The sequence below is a fragment of the Ursus arctos genome, unplaced genomic scaffold (genome assembly GCF_023065955.2).
Source record: "Ursus arctos isolate Adak ecotype North America unplaced genomic scaffold, UrsArc2.0 scaffold_15, whole genome shotgun sequence".
NCBI lineage: Eukaryota > Metazoa > Chordata > Mammalia > Carnivora > Ursidae > Ursus > Ursus arctos.
This window is the reverse complement of record NW_026622819.1, coordinates 35,672,440-35,680,625: the sequence shown is the minus strand read 5'-3', so window position 1 is coordinate 35,680,625 and position 8,186 is coordinate 35,672,440. Positions and strand designations below refer to the sequence as shown.

Below are 8,186 nucleotides of genomic sequence, written 5' to 3'. Positions count from 1 at the left end.
ACGTAAACCTAAAAATAAGAAAGCAGTTGAGGAGAAAAATAAAATGTGCACTTTTTTGGAATGAGTTTAACAAACTGTATATTTCAGAATGTTTCAGAATGTTTCCACTCTTGCAAATTTATTTCCCTGAATGCCCTCCCACCCCACCCCAAGAAATAAAGATGCTGTAAACAGAAGCAGAAACCATCAGAGCTGGAAGGAATCTCAGAATTAACCTGTGAAACACTTTCACTGCATAGATGAGCAAACTGAACTCTAGAGCAGGTGAGAAAGTGACCTGCTCAAATTCGTACAACCAGTTCACTCGGAAAGAAAAACCAGCTCTTCCTCGCTCACGCCTCAGTCCAGCGCTAGTCTGCACACTGTGCCTCTCAGGACAGGTGCTAAGTCCTTCGTGATTGACAGTGAGCCCATCGACTGTTTGCACTGCATTGAGCAGGGTGCCATGGGGACAGAGAAGGGGAGTTCTGAGGAAGGAAAAGATATTTTTATCTGAAGGGAGGTTTGCTGATCTCATCATTGTTGGGCTTGACTCCTGAAAAGCTGGAAAAATCCAAGGGAGCTTGTGAAAAATAGGAGGTATTTGCTCTGTTTTCTTAGCCACTGTTGTAAATATCTCCCAGGACAAGAATCGTGGTTAATAATAATTGATCAATCAGTCTATCATGAAGTACTTATTAAATATATAATATGTCTGCAGCACTATATTCCAGAAAAGTGAGGGGTGCCAAGGAAAACAGTGATCGAAATGAATATTTTGGTTTTAGTATTTCCACCACGTACACAGACTTCTCGTCTGCAAAGTGGGATAATAACCTCACAGCTCTTTGAAACACAGATAAAATTGAGATTATGTAAATTAAGTAATTATCAAACAGTAGTTGCTATAGTGTCAGTTTTCATTATTTTGAAAAGATTTTAAGTTAAAAAGAAGTGTATTTATAAAAGTGTAAAATATAAAAGTATCTAAGGAAAAGGGGATATACATTTGAATGCTTTTTTGTGTGTAAATTGTTCAGGCTCCTTACTTGTGTCTGGGTTACCTTGGAGAACAGGCTGTCCATGACACTTTCAAGAAAGATCTCACAATATTGTCAACCACTCATTTTTATTTTAGAACTTTAGCTCAAAATTTTCATTCTGTACATACCTTCTCTCCCACGTCCTATGAAACCTACTAAAAATAGATGTCTACATTTTTTGCTTTAGTTAAATATGACCCTTCTTTGTTCATTGATCTTGATTCTATGTTCCATGATGCTTACTATAGGAATTAGTACCACTTCGTTTTCGGCCTACTGTGCATTTCTACTTAAGTCAGCCGGTTACTCTTCCCCAAACTAATAGCTAGAACATAAGCATCGAGAAAATGTTGTGGCATTTTTAATAGAATACAGATTTTTCGATCATCGAGTTAAAGATCAGTGACAAAAAAGAGGCTCCTTCAGTTTTCTGCTAGAAAATTGCTTTTTAAATTACTTTATATTGAGTTTAAAGTCATTATTTTAAGAGTGAAACTTGTCCATTTTAATCAACATAAGCATTTCAAACCAGATGAAAAATCAAATACCTTTCATTTTAATTTTTCAAAAGTGAATGTTTTATTACCTTAGTTTTTAAATTCAATATAAAATCCTTTACATTTTAAAATTTCTCTTCAAACTTTTTTTTTCATTCTCCAGTAGTTCTCATTTATCAGATCACAAATGGTATATATACATATATGTATATGGTTTATATGTATTCAATGTTTTATACTGAATTTTTAAAAATAAGTTACTTTTATATATTACATATGCATATATGTAAGTATAATATACTTATATAAGCACACACATAGAAAGAGAGAAGTGGTGCTCTCTTCAACGGTACATATACTAAAACTGGAACGATGCAGAGAAGCTTAGCATGGCTCCTGCCCAAGAATGACATGCAAACTCATGAAGTGTTCCATGTTAAAAAAAAGAAAGAACCAGTGAGAGAAAGAAAGGAAGAAAGAAAAAGGAAAGAAGGAAGGAAGGAAGGAAGGAAGGAAGGAAGGAAGGAAGGAAGGAAGGAAGGAAGGAAGGAAGGAAGGGGAGAGAAAGAAAAAGAGAGGGAGGGAGGGAGGGAGGGAAAGAAGGAAGGAAAGAAGGAAGGAAGGAAGGAAGGGAGGGAGGAAAAGAAAGAAAGACAGACTCACAGGACAATCTCCAGGCTACAGAAATGGATCACAGAACACAGCACCCCATATTTTCAGTCAGTTTCCACACCATAAGTGCTATGTTATTTCAAAAACGATTCATTAGAAAGTTATGTATATTATGTACAGGATATTTTCACTTTTTGTTTGTTCACTATTTGGGGGTTTTGAAAGGACTTTATCTGCTCATTCCACTTCATTTAATTCAGCAGCCGGTATCTGGTCTCCAGCACATAAGGTGATTCCCTACCTATCTGACGACTCAGAAGCACGACAATGAAAAAACACAACGTCTGTTTTTATCACCTCTATTCTACACACACACATTCACACGTACTTCGGTGAGCTTATTTCTTCCTTCCTTTTTGCCACTTTGTCTCGTTAGGTCTACTGCAGCTCTGCTTCGGTTAGAGATTTGATCTCTCTGGACCCTCCTCTGATCCTTCTGCATCTCACAGCCCCCGCGCCATGCCTTTTTCTGTCAGAAGAGTTCTCTGAACTGCAGCTGTGTGGGAATCGATCGGGAGTGCATCTGCAGCTTGGCCCTCAGCAGGGAAGTCCTGCCAACCAAGTCATCAATACGTGCTCCCTCACAGCTGGCTCCTCTCACGTCCACTCGAAGATTCTCTATCAGAAACATCAGTCAGAAGGCTCACTCTGGAGTTGGGACTCTGCCTTCCTCTATTTTGTCCTTTTCCTCTGATGGTCCTGGAGCAAGCCCCGCAGAAAATAAAGCTGCGATATAAGCAAGAAGACCAGAAAAATTAAACCATGCTGTCTCACCACCAGTTGATGTGCCTATAAGAATTTGGAGCAATGACTCTGTTAATGACTTCGCTGAGGGTGAGCCTTCCAGAAACACTGGTCATTGGATCACAAGGCTGCCCCTGCGTGAGGCTGGGTGGTTTCAACTTTCAGGCAACTCTTTGAACACAGTATTTTTATTTCAGTTTATATCTCCTGAGTTTCAATATGAATAAACTAAGACTCAAAGCAAATCTCAGCACACTGAGAGTTAGTAACAGTTCCACTTGAAACCAGAAATCACCCGCAATGTGTGCAGAAAGAAGGAAGAAATATTCGGACCTCTACAAGACATTTAATTTTTTAAAAAGCTGCATATCGAATGGCATTTTTTTTTTTTTTTAAGAAAAAGTGCGAAGTTTGGTTTGGTTTGGGGTTTCCCCGCCATGGTTTTGCACAGATGTGACAAGGACTACGGATTTTACTAAGGGAATATGTTTGCTCGTCACCAGTTTTGGTCACATCCACCTTGGAATCAAATTTAAGAGAATAAAAACCCATCATGTCAAAAATCTTGGGGAAAAAGTCAGTGTATGTTATAAGAAAGGAATCCAATAGTGTTTGCAGCAAATAAAATCTCTGCGGAAATCATGCACAAAAGTTGAGAAAGACTCAGATAGCCTGGGTTTGTACTTCTGCGTGTGAAATGGCAGGAATTACAAACAGAAATTAAGCCCTAAGTGGTCCTCACAATTTGAATAGCTACTTATTTGAACTCATAAAAAAATGAGAAGATGAAAGGCCAAACTGTGAGCTTATCACTGGGAATCTACCAATAGCATTATAAAAATTAAATTTGAAGGGAAAAAAGAGAAATTTTTACTCCTTAAACATATTTCCCTCAACTTTGTGTTGTGGTGGTAGTTTTATTAACATTGATGTTACTGGTTTTCTAAAGTCCATCTCTGAATCCTAGACATGAAACCCAAGAGTCTTTCAAAAGTCAGTGTTTATCCAAAGGCTTTAAAAAAGCAGATTTTATGAATCTGATTTTGTTCTAAGTCTGAATATTTTGAGTTCCTCTAGGCCTAGCCGCTAAGAAATAATTAGTTTAACAGAGTTCTGCTATGACCAATCAGTCTAGCTATATGCAATAAGGGCCATTATGAAAATAGAAAATGGCTATTTATCTCATTTAAAATTTGAATTTTTTTTTTTTTTTTTTTTTGGTCCCAGAGAGAGAGAGAACAAGCCAGGAAGGGGCAGAGGGAGAGGGAGAGCGAATCTCAAGCAGGCTCCATGCTCAGCGTGGAGCCACACTCAGGGCCCGATCTTACAATCCTGAGATCATGACCTGAGCTGAAATCAAGAGTCCGATGCTTAACCAACTGAGCCACTGAGCACCCCCAAAATTTGAAATATTTTGATAAGACAAATGATTGAACCCAACATAAGTCTTGTCAAAGCTCATTGGTTCTTGAAAGTTGAGCTACGTGGTTTGGTTTTAAGGATAGCAGCAAAGCATTAAATAAAAAATATAGAATCACTAAATTAAAAATGATTGCTAATGTTTAAGCATTCTATAAGTCATGACTAAGGGGAGAATATAAGTATTTTAGTGGCTATTTAGAGTCAATCTTACAAAGCCCTGTAGCAACTGAGAGAATTCTATAAAACTAAACATTTTGTCTTTGGACATAAACATATTTTGAAAATTTTAAGTATCTTATATGGAGGACAAACACATTGATTTGGATTTGTGAGAGGATTACGATCATGGGATGACTTAAACAGCACACTGAAGGATGAAGTAATTCATAAGGAAACACTTTAGACTATAAATACTATATCCCGTTTTAAAACATGCATAACACTTTGTACGTGTGATTCCATGATAATCATATTCACTTGCAGCTCTGAGTCTTTCCTCACCTCGCATTCTCCTAATCACAGTACCATAGAATGAGAGGAGCAGAGCCTAACCCCTTCATGTTACAGACGAGAAAATAGAGCTAAAATAAAATTTAAAATACAATAGGGCAATCCAGTGGGAAAATTCTCTAAGCGGTTAAGAATAATATGCTTAACACGGAGACCTTGATTTCTGTCATTCTCCTTTGTGATCAGAGTAACTCTGCTGTGCTGGAGATAAATCTGAAAGTACACCCTGAAAGTACAAAGACAAGGAAATAAATAAGGAATTGTAAATCGAAAGGCGATGCAAAGAATATGCAAGTTATATTTTTGCTCACGTTACTTCAGGTCGCCCCAAAACTAAAGAGCAACAGGTTTGGTGTTAGTAACCTGAAATTGCAGCCCCAGTTCGGTCATGTATTTGTTGATTGACTAATTCGTGCTCTCTTGGTCTCTGTTTCCTTACTCTAAACTGGCACATTAATACCTTCCCTGCATGGGTTCCAAGGCCATTGTGAAGAACAAACGAGACAAAGAATTTGAAAGGCTTTGTAAGTTCCAAGGCACGACAAAATGATTGTGCTCTTAGTGGTAGTACCACTTATAAGTCCGCATTGCTTTAGGTCAGACTTGTTGCCAAATGACACCAAATTGAGTTTCTGGAGGACAGCCAGTTGATAAACATTGAAACCAAGGTATGCTTTCAGTAAGTCACACCTGTAGCCGTCGTTCACCGTTCCGCTGACAACTGGGCCTTGCTTCATATTACTTGGCAAAACTCACTTCTTCAAAACCCTCTCTGGAGCAGTATAAGGCTGCCAGCGCTTCGGTGAATTCCCAGCGTAAATACCAATCTTCTTTGCGTTCCCATTCGTATGTTATTTGTTAATTGCATCTTAGCCTTGCAACCTTGCTACACTGGTCTGCACTTTGCAAACAAAACAGCAACAAAAAGAGTAAAGGCAACAAGTTCTATATCAAAAGAGCTACTCTGGAGTAGCTTGCAAAAAGGTAACCAATGCCTGTCAGAACGACAGGGAGGAGAGGCTAATATAACTGGATTCCTGGCTTACAAAGGAGTTAAAAATGAAACAGCGCCAGCTTAAAATCAATATGAAATTCTATAGGCAGCCTTTACAAAGAAATCAAGGCAAGCATAATATGATCTCGGTGCTCACTCTCGGGAAGAAACGATCACTCTATCGTGCAGTTCTAGCTAAATGCAAAAGCCAAGTCCTCCTAAAAGCCCCCCTGAAATGGAATTACTGCAATCAGGCACTGTGGTCAGGAGGGCATGGATGAGATTGATGAGGTTATCAAGAGACAAATAAGGAGCGAGCCTATACAAATTGCTGAGCAGAAAAGGAAAACAGGTTCATGCAGCATATCATTAACAGTTTTCTTTCCAGGGATAGAATCAGATTTCTACTTAACCTATCAATGGGTTTCCAAATATGCAAACTCAATTAAACAAGAGATGGAAGGAGCACCACCATCCCACTCAGAATGTCTCCCATCAGCCAGATTTGGCTTTCTAAGTGATGGTCTCAAGCGGCCCTTCTTATCGGACTTCGGTGAGCTACTATGGACTCTCATGGCTCTACTGGGCAGTCCTGAGTGCAAAAAGCAGGGAAAGAAAATATAGGTTTCACCATGCATATGCATATGTATTTTTTAAAATGCCTCAACAAAAAAATGCCTCAGCTTGAACCATATTTCCACAGCAAAACTTCTGAAACAATAGCAATTTTTTGAAGGGAGGGAGAGGTAGAAATCTTCCCATATTAAAGTTTAACTCCAGATAAGAACAATTTTAAATTTGTTTTCGAGGTGTCCCAGGTTTTCTTTTATTCCTTGAAAATGTGTGCACTTGTCTAATTTCCAAATGCTTTAAAATATTTCCTTGAGCGTGATCTTAGGAAACCAAGGCCGGACTGCCTGTTATGTCCATCTTCATATATGTTTATCAATATAGGCATCAAGAGGACCTAGAGAAGTAGCTTTTGCTGGTACCTAAATTAAGAATGTGGCTTATTTCTTTACCAATAACTACCCAAGAGGAATGGGGGGGGGGGGAATGTTGAGAATCAAGCACCTTGATCTATTGCCTTGATAAGCAAGGCAGTATCAATATTTGTGGAACCCCTTTATTTTGTTGGAAAAAAAGTGGCAAGAAAGTAGCCAATCCAATTTATCGTCTCTGCTCTTACAGCAGAAGAGCAAAACAACAACTTCCCCTGTCTTCTAAGTCCCTTATATGGTAGCCGAGACCTTCTTGGGAAGCAGGGTGAGGAGAGCTGTGGTCAAAAGGAGAGGGCACATGTAGGCTGGAACCACATAAGCCCAGAGGAGCTCACAGTGGAAATGAAAGCCTGGGGAAGATAATCGGGGGCCTCCTCAATAAGATACTGCCCATATCAGATATTGGGGATTCGTTTTTACAGGGTTTCCCACAAACTTCTCCTACTTTCTTTCATTTTCTCTGTTTTAAAACCTCATTTTCACCCATACCACGAGTTTTGGGTATGATATCTCTATTATTTTGGAAGTGACATATCATAATACATTAGTGGAGTACAGGTGAAAATCAAATTAGCTTAAATTGAAAAGCAAACAATATTCATTTTTACACATTTTCTAGAACTGAAGAACACATTTATTTTAAGGCTTTATTCTAAAGGCTGTTTATATCATAGTTAATAATATTTGTGATATATGACTTGGGAGAGATGAGTGTGTTTTTTTTAATTGCAGCTTCATTTTTTCCTGTAAAGACGATTTTGATAAGTGATCTTCTTTGAAAGTTGGGAACATAGGGGAAGATTAATCTAGCCCAGTAGAGAAACTAAAGTGGCAAAAATTGATTAAGGCATTAAAATATCTACGGTATGCCTAGAAAATATGAGCTGTCTCTAAATGGTCCCAGTAAATCACAAACCAAACTCGAAGGAAGCAGTTAAGAAGAGCTTCCCGAGTAATAGAAAAGTTTTCAGGGTAAAGTATTTTGAAAGTGTCATTTTATTTTTACACACTGTGTGATTACAGAGAAATATTTATACAGCTATAGCCCAGTCTTTTCTCCCTAGCTTTTCAGGGAAGAAAAAATATCCCTAATGCACAGGTAATATTTAGAATACAGATAGTCATCTGGATACTTTGTATACCTACATATAGACACACGAATATATGTTTTACGACCTGTGGTCAATTATGTGATGTGATGGAATATAAGGAATCCTTCAAAATCCATTGCCACAGTACAAGCCCCCTATCCTGCTTGAAACTCCCCAAATTCTGTGTTCCTCTTCTAGGATTTAGAAATATTTTCTAAATTCCCCTACTGAAA

General features: G+C 38.2%; 1 non-coding gene across 1 annotated transcript; it reads left to right on the top strand.

Moving 5' to 3' along the window:
* Positions 1–1,853: 1,853 nt before the first annotated feature.
* LOC113260972 (U6 spliceosomal RNA) lies at positions 1,854–1,960 on the top strand. Its single transcript, XR_003318197.2, has one exon. It is a non-coding gene; the product is annotated as a U6 spliceosomal RNA (small nuclear RNA).
* The last annotated feature ends 6,226 nt before the right edge of the window (positions 1,961–8,186 follow it).